The 12318-nt window shown below is 43.1% G+C and overlaps 1 protein-coding gene across 4 annotated transcripts in view; it reads left to right on the top strand.

The window, feature by feature from the left end:
* Positions 1 to 12318, top strand: part of UNC13B (unc-13 homolog B) — a 354256-nt gene that overhangs the window by 92253 nt on the left and 249685 nt on the right. The gene's annotated exons all lie outside the window — the stretch shown is intronic.

Below are 12318 nucleotides of genomic sequence, written 5' to 3'. Positions count from 1 at the left end.
TTAGTTTTCGCAGGGAGGGGATATCTAATGCTATTGTAAGGTGAAAGCAAAGTTGATACATCCTTTAATGGCTTGACTGCTTTTGGAAGTGTAACAGGGATGGGAGGGAATGCTCAGGCAATATTCTTTATAACTATACACTCCCCTTCGTCCTCAGCGTAACTCTTTGGTGAAGTACAGGTCAGAGTTCAGTCTTTTCAGGACTTTTCAAAAAGCATTACACAGCGTTAAACCTCAGGGCTATTGTATGTAAACCCCTGATAAATGGATGGTAATAGACCCCAGTCAATTTCAAAGGGAGAGCACTATACGCTTTCTCAGTAAATCAGACAGTGCACACAACACATTTTAAATAGTATAAAATATTGTAAGTAGTGTTTGGAAATACTATGAATCAATTTTAAACAAAATCTATTTGACAGTAAACTTCTGGTGTCCCTTGTACAGATTTACACCTTTTGCTTCTGTTACAAACATTCAAATATAAGGTTTCAGCATAATGTTCTCTATACTTCAACACAGCATGTCCCCTCTGATCTTTTTTCAGAGGTCATTTTTCAGCCTTTCTGGCATGAATGTAGTATGTAGTGTGTGTCACCTGGACTCTGCAGAGCTTGAGAAATGGCAGGTCTCAGTCCTTCCAAGAAGTCTGTAGTCTGTATCCAGAGTGGTGCAGGGGTTGGGATCAGCATATAGAATATCCATTTCCTGGAGCTCGTTCTAGGGCATCATCTCTCCAGAAGCCCAGCTAAGTCAGGCAAGAATTCACAAACCTTCAACTCACGAAGTGCTGCTCCAGCCTCTCCCTCTAAGTGAGATACAGTTCCAGTTAGAGCAGTTAGCTGATAGCTCAATGGAAGTTCCACAGGCTAGGGCAGTGGTTCCCAAACTGGGGTTTGTGAAATGTTACAGCGGGTTCTCGGAAAAAAATTCCCTAATGGTGGACAGAGCTGTCCCTTGGACTTCCAATAGCTGTGCAGATCAAAGCAAGCATATATGTCACACTGAGGAGATTTAAATTTCAAGACTCCTTATAAGAAATGGAAAGGAAGGTGGATATTTTTTGCTGTTTTTAAAATTAAATAGGCACCTAGCACTGTTTTAAAAATTATGAAGAACAAGATTAAGCTTCGTAACATGTGTTGTTTGACTGGACTACTCAAGACGTGAATGCTTTTGTAGGAGGAACTTTGAGTAGGCTTCTTAAATACCTTCATGCTGTTTCAAAACTGATACTCTGTGATGAAACAGGCTTATTCAAAGTGATACAAGCTACGAAAGTGAGATCTTGGAAGAGTTGCTGTTTTCATAATGTAATAATTCTGTAATGATAAATAATAGTGTGAATAAACATGCCATTAAAAACAAATTTTATATTTCCAAGATCACTGCTTTTATAATTTGTACTCAGGTAAAAGAGAAAATCCCTGGAAATACTCATTTTTAGGAGGGGTTTGTGAGACTTGACATTTTAGTGAAAGGGGTTCACAGGTTGTTAAAGTTCGGGAACCACTGCTCTAGGGGTAACAAATGCTCCCCTGCCAGCCTGGTAAATAAAACTGGAAGAGCACTAACCCATAGCCAGAGTGGTACAGAGATTGGGACCCAGCCCACGCACCAGACACATCTTTTGGTCTTGCTTTGATCGGTCACTCAGTCCATAGAGCTGTTTTTAACTCCTGTATTTATAACCTTCCCCCCGCCCCCATTGCACTTTGGTTACCTCAGCACTCTGAGGGTGACTTGGGTGGCGCCTGCCAGGTGGATTGTCCACAGTGAAAACTTTATATAATACAGCATCAAAACAGCTACAGAGCATGTCCGGTAACTGCCGCACCCTGTTCTGGAAGTTTCTGGGACCCTCTAGATGAGTTGCCCTGCTCTGCTCTGCTCTCTGCACATGTGCAGATACTCAGAATATCTAGCTAAGATCCTAGTCTCCTTCCCTGGAGCAATAAAGTGAAATGCTGCAGTATCATGTGGGTTACAGAAGCAACATAATAAAATTCATGCTCTGTAATTCAAACCCGTCTGCTATCCTCTGTTAAAATCCTATAAGACTAGGGTATTACGTTCTACAGGTTGTTTATCCAATAGGCTGATTATGGGATCGCTACAAAGCTGTTAACATTAGTAAAGGTTAATTACTGTTTACCTTTTTTTGGACAGGAGAAGTATCTGTGTGTGGTTTAATCATTTTGTCTGTAATATCTTCAGAGATTTTGAACATTTAGCCAGTTAAAACATTCAGGTTTTCCTGGTCAGTTCTAGCTGAAAGCCCTACCAGAGAATGTATCGAGCATCCCAACAGTGGTATCTAAAATAATTCCAAGTGCAGCTTTAAAAATTAAACAAATACTGTAGGTATTAAAGCAGGAAAATAATCCTTAAAATGGATCCACATACAGAAAAGGACAATTAGCCTGTAAAATTTAAAACCAACAAACTGAATTGAAAAAAACTAAAATATTTAAGTTGGGATGACTTAGCTACCAGGCTCCAAACTTCAAAGGATCAAAGAAAAGCTGTACCAATGTAAAGTGGCTGAGGAATAAATGTTCTTCCAGATCATTAAAATGACTTTCGTGGCTGCCTGCAGTAGCAATACAGAAGATTCTCAGCAGTTGTGAAAGGCTCATGTGAATGATCTTTTCCAAATCTCATGATGTGTGGGTGAATCAGGAGGAATTTTCATGTATCAGATAGCTGCACCTGTTTCCACAGCACAGCATTTTTAAATCTTAAAGCTCCCATGACAAGCATCATCTGCAGTGTATAAAGCTTTCATTTTATGTAAATCAGGGTTGTAAAAATTAAAACTACAATTGTCATTTCTAGACTCCTTGCTAGTAGCCTCATTCTTGATAGACAGCAATCTTATTTATGAAACAGGTAACGTGAAGGCCTGATGTCAGATCACAAATCTATTTTCATCTTGTTTAAAGAGAAAAATAAACTTGTCAAACATTACACATGCTATGTAACTATTCTTTCTTGGAACAGTGGCATTTTGTAGCCTTCCAGCCAGATGGAAAACCTAGGAGGAAACAGATCTGTTAACAGTCTCCAAAGTATTAAACAATAGATCTTGCATGAGTGGTTAATTTGATTTGACCCTGGGCATGAAAATGGAGCCATTAGAAATGTGGCAATGTAAATGTATACAGTAAGTGGCCAATCTATTAAATCTTTTTGAACTCCCAGTAAATTCTTTATAGCACACCCTTATCTACTCTTTGTCTATTGCCTTCAGTGGGGGCTGTGAGTGCTCAATATCTCTGAAAATCAGGCTACCTGATTTACCTAAATATGTAAGTAGTCCTCACCAAGTTCTGAAACCGTTGGCCTTGTAGCTCTTATTTTTACATAGTAAATCGGTGGTTGTGCTGTTCTGAAGAGTACAGTGGGAGTCATGAGTGCTTGTACAGCTTCTGCACTGCCAGTATATAACTCAGTACTTTGCGCAACAATAATAAAAAAAAAATTAAGAACCTTTACGCGTTTAAATCTTAAAAGAAAAAAGTCTAGGACAGACCTTTTGTAATTCCATAGTGAAGGCTGAGTTGAGTTTTCCTTATCAAGCAGGGATTCAATCTCTTTATCTATGAAATAATAGAGCCTATCCTACCTTTGAGTATAGAAGGAATATTCTTAGAATTTACTAATGCATCTGCTAATTTTGTTAAAAATCAGTTTTTAAAAAAGCCCAAGAAATTTTGCACTCATCAGACTTATCCTAAATGAGCTCAATAATGAAATAAGAGACTTTCCAAGCTTCCCATAGGAATTACCTGATGGGATCAGACCCAAGATCTATTCAGTTCAATATCCTGTCTCTAGCAAGGACCAGCACCAAATGCTTAAGAGGATGGAGCAAGAACCCCAGAGTAGGCAGATGTGGGTATGATTTGCCTCTGTGAAGCTCTCATCCTAACAGTTAAGAGATTGTCTTAAAATCTGAAGTATCCATATTTTAAATCCAGATTGGATGCTTTTCTAAAAGAGCTGTTCTAGTTCAATCAAAAATTAATTCAGGGTAGTCCTATTGCCTGTGTTATGCAGGAGACCAGACTTACATCATCAGAGTGGTCCCTTCTGGCTTTACGATGTGTGAATCATATAGATAAAGCTCACTGAAATCTCATAGGTTGCAGTTGAAGAAATTAACCATTGTTGCATCTAATTATAATTATAGACTGGGCCAGCAATAGTTCAGGTCATTTTTAAACTGGGCTTTCAGAGTTAACTCAAACAATCATGACACTTTCTCCAGCTAATTTGTATGTTGCAATTCTATTGGTTGAAATGATTCAGTGGAGTGAGAGGGGGTGGTTGTACACATCTCACTGGTAGATTACTTGACCCCTAACTGTTACTGTTTTGCATCGGCTGTGTGGCTGTTCACTGCTTTGTCAGTGTGGCGTTTCACTCCAATGGACTGGATTAGGTTCACTGAAGCAGGACTCCTGGTGAGGAAAAACCTCTCTGGGTGCACGAGCAATGGTTTATGTCCGACTCTCACATCTCTGGTCTTCTCCGATGCCTTCCTCATGGTGGCCATTTCTCCTCAGGGAGCAGCTTTCTAACATTGAGAGGGGGGCATGATGGGCGTGACGGGATCCCCGGGGTGCAACCTGGGACTGTAGAACTGCTGTGCCCCCTTTCCTCACCAATCTGGATTGTCTGTCACAATGCCTTACTGGTGACAAGCAGCAAACCCCTCCAGGTGTTGTTACCACTCAGTACAACCTCATGTGGAGCCCCCACACCCAGCCAGATTGCATGAATACTCCCAGAGCCACTCACGAATCAGAGAGGCACCAGCCAAATCCTCCCAGCCTTGTACCACAGGAATATACCAACTTGCACTGCTCAAGACCCTTTCTTTAACAATGCAAGTTTATTAATTGGTTCACCTCTTCATCAATGGAAAGTGGGTATACACCAGCCTTTGTAAACTGAGCAGATTTACCAAGCACTTCAGTCAAACTCACTGGTAAGGATAAACATTAGAATAAGTTTATTGATGACAAAAGGTGGATTTTAAGTGATTATAAGTGATAGGCAAAAGTCAGAGTGGTTACCAAAGGAAAGTAAAAGATAAGCACAGAGTCTAAATTCTCAACCTTATTAGACAAGGCAACATCTGGACTAAGCAGTTTTTCTCACCCCACTGGATACTGCAGGTTGGTGACAGTCTTTCATATGCAGGCTCTCCCTGTTAGCCCTGGGGACCTGTCTCCTCAGCTCCAGCTTTCTTGTTGCCTTCAGCATAGGTGGGGGGAAGAGACAGGACAAAACATGCGGTCTCTGTCCTCTATTTCATATCCTCATTCCACGTGCTTAGAGAACATAAGTCCTGGCATATCTGGTTGGCATTGCTGAGTCACAAGTCAAGGCTGAGCAGTTCCTCTGGTGTGGCCTTGTGCTAGTGAGTCACTGAATTGTAACTCCCATGCTGGACAATGGCTGTCGATGGTGGTTTGATCCCCACCTGGGTTTTGGTTAGGTCCTTTGTTTCTGGGCAGCTGATATCTGGTGATTCGCCAACTCACAGCATATTGTAGTGACAACCATACAGTATAATCTCATAACATCATATGCACTAATATACATATTTGCTTTCAGCAGATCATAGCCTTTCCTGTGAGACCTTACATGGCATGCTTTATATGAAATATCACAATTATGTACAAATGATGAATATGGGGGTTACAGGGTGCTCCCCCTGAGGTACAGAGTGTCAAAACGGGGGTCTATGATGGAGGAACGCTGCATATGGGAGAAAGGATCTGTGTTCGGCAGACTGCCACTATGCAAAGCAGGACCCTGGGTTGTGGGGGACCGCAGCGTACATGCCAATGTCTCTGGCTTTCTAAAGGCTCTTTCTGCCGCTGGTGCCTTAATACCCGCTACCTTGGCAGCCTCTGGAGCCGAGGCAGCAGTTGTATGGGAAGATCTTTAAATCCAGATTGGATCTCTTTCTAAAAGACATGCGGTAGCTCAGCCAGAAGTTACAGGATTGACGCAAGTAAGCACTTGCTGAAATTCTGTGTTGTGGAGGAGGGCTGGTGTTATGGAGAAGTATAGTGTTCCCTTCTGGCCTTATTTTATTAATCTCTACTGATGCCTTGGCTCCCTACCCCAAGTCCCTATTGGGTGCAAAGTCCTGGCTGTCCCCAGCACAAGACTCCCCTGACATAAACCTCTTCCCCCTCCAGGCCCTATTCACATCCTTGCCCTCTCCCCTCTGTCTTCAGCATAGCCACTAAATCTCCTCTCCTCTCACCTGGGGTACTCTCCCGCTTGTCACCCCCTGTGCTCTGCACACTTTTCTGCTCACCTTTCATCACCTCCCCCCCACAACCATAACTCTGCTCTGTAGTCATTCCAGGCAATGAGTATACATGATTAGGGCGTATTAGACCCAGATTTGATTAACTAACTATTTTTAGAGGCAAGTATCAGAGGGGAAGCCGTGTTAGTCTGGATCTGTAAAAGCAGCAAAGAGTCCTGTGGCACCTTATAGACTAACAGACGTTTTGGAGCATGAACTTTTGTGGGTGAATACTGACACACACATGCATCCGACGAAGTGGGTATTCACCCACGAAAGCTTATGCTCCAATACGTCTGTTAGTCTATAAGGTGCCACAGGACTCTTTGCTGCTATTTTTAGAGGGTGCTTTAATTTTTTGTTTTGTTTTTATAACTGTAGTGGAGAATTAAGGTTTTTGGGTGCCTAATATGTGCCTTTCCAGACCTTAGCATGTTCGGATTTGTTTTTAATTTAACTTTAACTCTGAATTTCTTTTTTTCTTGTTTGTGGAAATAATCGCAGCACCCCCGTAATGTCTTTTGCCAGTAATCTGGAGTTAAAATTGAAAGAGCAAATCAGTAAGTTACTTTTATTTTATGGAAAAACACTGTTTGAAGTACACTAGCTTGCATGGAATCTTTATTTGATTACTCAGTTTGTTGAATCACTGAATGCCAGACTCATTTAGCATTTTAGAAGGCAAGGATTTGTTCTTTATACATGCCCAAAATTGCTTCTAGCAATGTCAAATTCCATTATATTTCACTGCCGAGTCATTCTACCAGTGTTTACATGCTGTCCACTTCAAGTCAGTCACGATGCAAACTGGTACAGAAAGAAGTGTTTGCATTTTTAGAAAACATATTTTGTTTTCTCTGCTGGCAAATGAGCAACTGCAAATATTGTCTGTAACCAGGAAGTTAATAAATCTAAAATAGACAGAAGTTTCTCAAGAGGGTTCTTATCAAGACAAGCTAATTGCTTCCAGATTGTTTGGTAAATTTGTCCTTTAATTCTCAGGAGTCAGAGATCTCTCTGACAGTTATTCTGAGAATTCTTGTTCATCCCTTCAATGTGCATTCTCCCTCCATGTTTGTGCTTCTGTCCCCTACTTGCAGTTAGACCCTGATGAAACCTCCTCTCTTCTGGGTGACTGGTTCTCCATCAGTCTTGTTCTGAGTTTACTTAGTGCGTAGTCCCGCTGTCCACCTAGATCCTGTTTTCTGCTGTGCGCTCCCTTCAGAGATGGGTAGAATGGCTGACTGCTTGGCTGGGGTGATGAGGAATTATAACATTTCCTTTGATTATCATTGCTACTGCAAGAGGAAACCAACCCAATCTTTTCCCAGAAGATGACAGGTGGGAGGAGCAGGCAGAGAGGTCCAGGAGAGAGAGAGAGAGAGGAATGGATCTTGGCACCCTTTGGAACACCTCCGTTCTTTCTTCTCTGCCTTGTCTCCTTCTCCTCTCCCTCCACCCCCAGTAAATCAGCAGCAAATCCCTATTAAACACACTTTCCAGTTGTTGTTGTTTTTGGTGATAATGGTTTTTCTGGTACTGCTTCTGTTTGGAGAAATCCAATAGCTCTGTAGGTGGCAGGAACTTGGATAAATGTTACACAGGGCTCATAGTTACAAAATATTTTGCCATAATTTTATCATTTCCTTCAGATGACTGGAGTATAGAAATTTAGATAAATTCTCCAAGGCTCAGTTCCAGCCCACATGAATTTGATTGTGTTGATCTTTTTTTAAACATTTCAGAAAAAGCAAGTACATTTTGCAAACAAAACAACCCACAACCATATTTATCTTCATATTGGGCAACGTTTTCAAAAGCTTCCAAGTTTCACCTTCAAAAGTGACAGGAGATGCTTCAGTAGCCTAATTCCTATTGGCTTTCCAAGGGACTTAGGAGCCCAAGTGTCTTGAGCCACTTTTGAAAATGGATGTTAAGCTTCTAAATTGCTTAAATGCTTCTGAATATGTTCTTCTTTGAGTGGCCGCCTCTTATTTGCACTAGTGGAACTGATGCTTCCTGGCATTGAGCTGTGCTGTCTTCTGGAGAGCAGTAGCCATTGGTGTCTCTCACCCCACCCTCTATCTCCTCACACAGGGTTCACAGTGTATAAAAGGGGGAGTGGCCCCTGTCATAAACAGATAGTTAAGGGTTAACAAGCTCAGTAACCTGATGAACACCTGACCAGAGGACCAATCAAGGGACAAGATAATTTCAAATCTCTGTGGAGGGAGGTCTTTGTCTGTTTCCTTTGTTTGGGTTGCCGTTCTCTCTTTGGATTTAAGAGAGGCCAGACATATCTTCAAGCTCTCCCAGTTTTTCTGAAGTATTTTCTTCTATTCAATATAGTGAGTATTAGAAAGGCGGTTTAGTCTTATAATTAATTTCTACATTTGCAATTGTGTGTTTGCTGAAGAAATATCTTTATTTCTGTTTTCTGTTACTTTGATTATTCTGAGAAAGGAGGGGGCGGGGGAAGCCTCTCCAGGTTTATAGCTAGACCCTGTATATTTTCCATCTTGGTGTTACAGAGATAGTGTACTTTCTTTCTTTCTTTTAATAAAATCTTTTCTTTTTAGAACTTGATTGATTTCTTCCCTTGTTTAGATTTTCAGGGGAAGGGGATGGGGGAAAAGTGAATCCCTCTTTGTCTGATTCAATAAGTTTGAATCAAGGTATCTCTCCTAAGGACTAGGAGAGGGGAGGGGGGAAGGAGGTGGGGGAAATAGGTTATTTCCCTCTGTGTTGAGATTCAAGGAGTTTGGATCTGTGTTCCCCAGGGAAAGTTTGGGGGAACAGGGAGTGTGCCAGACACTAACAAACTGGCTGGTGGCAGTGTACCAGATCTAAACTAGGATTTTAGTTTAGAGGAGTCCATGCAGGTCCCCATCTTGTGGACGCTAAAGTTCAAAGTGGGGAACAAACCTATGACAGCCCCCCACTGTCCCTCAGTTCCTTCTTGACCATTGGAGGTGCAACAAATTTGGACATCGCACTAGATCCTTGATGCACATTTTGCTAGTTCTTCTTTTTCTTCTGCCTTTTCAGGGGTGTTTTTGTGTTAGGTTGTTGGTTGGTACAAATTTCTTTCTTTATTTAAAAGAACAAAGAAGAAATGGTACCTATCTGGCATGGGTATGTGTGAGGGCTGCCTCACCATGCTGAAGGGGGGTCTCCTTAAGACCCATTAATTTAGTTTGGTAATGTGTAAGTCCAGCATGGACTTTGGAGATTAGTTAGCCTAAGTGCCTCTGATTTACGTGGGATCCGGGTCTCTAGTCTTGACACTGGGCTCAGTCAGCCAGTTAAGGTTATGGCACAGATTATAGAGCACCAAAGTCCCTGGACCTTCTAGGACGGAGGTGGGCAAACTACGGCCCTTGGTCCCACTGGCAGGATGTGGCCCGTCCTGCCCGGCCCCTGAGCTCCCAGCCAGGGAGACTAGTCCCCCCACCTCCCCTGCTGTCCCACTTCCCCCACAGCCTCAGCACGCTGTGCCACCAGCACGGGAGGGAGCTGCACTATGGGGGCAGGGAGAGCAGGGAGGGAGGATCACCTGCAGCCTCAGGGGAACAGGCGGCGGGAGCGCGGTGAACGTGGGTGGAGGACTCCGGAGGAGCACATTGCAAGAGGGGGTGGTTAGGGTTTGGGACCTGGCACCCCCAAACAGTTTTGGAACCCCGATGTGGCTCTCAGGCCAAAAGGTTTGCCCAGCCCTGTTCTAGGATCACCTAATATGACGTCGAGGTTCCAGATACTATCAACGCAGTCCTGAGATCCCACTAGATTGACTTAATCTGGTGCCAAGGTCCCATTGCTGTTGATGTCGCACTGAGGTCTCTACATCCCTATCGTCAACCTAATCTGGTGTGGTGGTTCTAGTGCAGTCCACTACAGTGAACCAGGAGTGGTTTTTTATCCACTATAAGCAGCATGAAGGTTCTTGGAACCATCCAGGTTGACCTGGTCTAGTGCTTTGGATGCAGCTCCATGAGTCTCTAGTGAATCACTTGATGAAATGGTCTGGTGGCCATTATGCACAACATTGTCTTCACAGCCATCTGGGTTCCCTAAGTCTGGTGCTAAAGTTTTGGCCCCATTGAATGGTGTACCACCTCCTTGAAGTGGTCCAGCACCAGGATAAGTGGTGTTAGGTCCCCAGATCCATCCAGGTCAACAGTCTAGTGCTTAAAGTTCTGGCACAATTGATGTGCAGGTCACTTGCCTGAAATGGTTTTTTGCACAGTGTATACTGCGTTACCATCCCTGTTTCTATTGGGTGCAATGATAAGCACCGGTGACTGAGTCGCTAGCTGAAGTGGCTCTGTACCTTGTCAGAGTGATTTGGTTCCCAGCATCAGCAATACCCGGGCTCATAGGTTTGCCCAGATCAGGGTCCCAGGCCAGTGCTGTTGATTCTCTGATGTGCCACTTAAAGGTGTGACACCTTACTCAAGTGCCCACAGGATTCACTGAATTGTCAGTGTTGGCTGATTCCAGTGCTGACGGTCCAGCACCCTTGATTTTCTGGCACCATCAATTCTATGCTAATCAGCATGTGGAACTCTTTGCCAGAGAATGTTGTGAATGTTGTGAAGGTTATAACAATGTTGTGAAGGTTATAACAAGGTTCAAAAAAGAACTAGATAAGTTCATGGAGGATAGGTCCATCAATAGCTATTAGTCAGGATGGGCAGGGATGGTGTCCCTGTTTGCCAGAAGCTGGGAATGGGTGACAGGATGGATCACTTGGTAATTACCTGTTCTGTTAATTTCCTCTGGGGCACCTGGCATTGGCACTGTTGACAGACAAGATACTGGGCTAGATGGACCTTTGGTCTGACCCAGTCTGGCCGTTCTTATGCTCTGCAGTTCAGTGCTGAGCATCCAGTACTGGAGGTCCAGGAGAATTACATGCTGTGGGTAACACGTGCTAATCAGGGAATTCCCTTATCTATAGTGCTATTTCCACATGGTGATCTGGGATGTTCACCTTACTCTCCAGCCTTTTCAAGATTTGTGTACTCTGTCAGAGATGAAAGCTACACAGCAGGGTTTTGAGTTGAGAGAGCTGTTTGTGTAACATACAAAACTTTCTCCTTGTGATCAAGACCAAATACCCATCTGCTGGGGAAAAAGTGTCCAGACAGATTCTTTGGACAGAGCTCTTGTATACCACCACTGATGTGGTTATTTTGGGGAAGTTCTGTGGCCTGTGTTATACAGGAGCCAGACTAGATGATCAGTCATCCTTTCTGATCTCGGAATCTATGAGTGTGGACTGAGATCTAAGATTCAGATTATTTGTTAAGCAAGGGGAGTAAATCCTGACTACTACTTGTTGTTATCAAGGGCATCAGCCACTATCTACAGTTTCGCTGCAGTCAGACAAGACTCAGTGTTGTTGGTAGATTCCCCTTTCTTGGACTGGAATCAGGAATTCCTCTGTTTTTCCTCTGTTTTCCATCTGAGTCCATTGGTTCAGGAGATCTGTCTTCGGGCAAGTGATGGAGCTAAGATGTTATCACTAACCCTAACTGGCTGCTAGCAGGTTTGTCTTCCAGCAGTTTTGCTCTGATGATAGCTCTGTTCTCCTGTTCACTGGATGTTTGCCCTCAGGCAGGGGTAAGAGTGTAGATTTCAGCCTGAGTCTTCTCAGGGTTCAGACTGCTGAAACATTTGATAAGAACTTAATTCAGAAGTCTAGTGGAACCTACTGAAAATCAGTAACTTTTGACCAAGTAAGCCTCATGCTTCTAATCATAGAACTGGAAGGGACCTTGAGAGGTCATCTAGTCCAGTCCACTGCACTCATGGCAGGACTAAGTATTATCTAGATGGTTCCTGACAGGTGTTTGTCTAACCTGCTCTCAAAAACCTCCAATGATGGAGATTCCACAACCTTCCTAGGCAATTTTATTCCAGTGCTTAACCACCATGACAGTTAAGAAGTTTTTCCTAATGTCCAACCTAAATCTCCC

Source organism: Mauremys reevesii, linkage group 6 (genome assembly GCF_016161935.1).
Source record: "Mauremys reevesii isolate NIE-2019 linkage group 6, ASM1616193v1, whole genome shotgun sequence".
Lineage (NCBI taxonomy): Eukaryota > Metazoa > Chordata > Testudines > Geoemydidae > Mauremys > Mauremys reevesii.
This window is presented reverse-complemented; position numbering and strand designations above follow the sequence as displayed.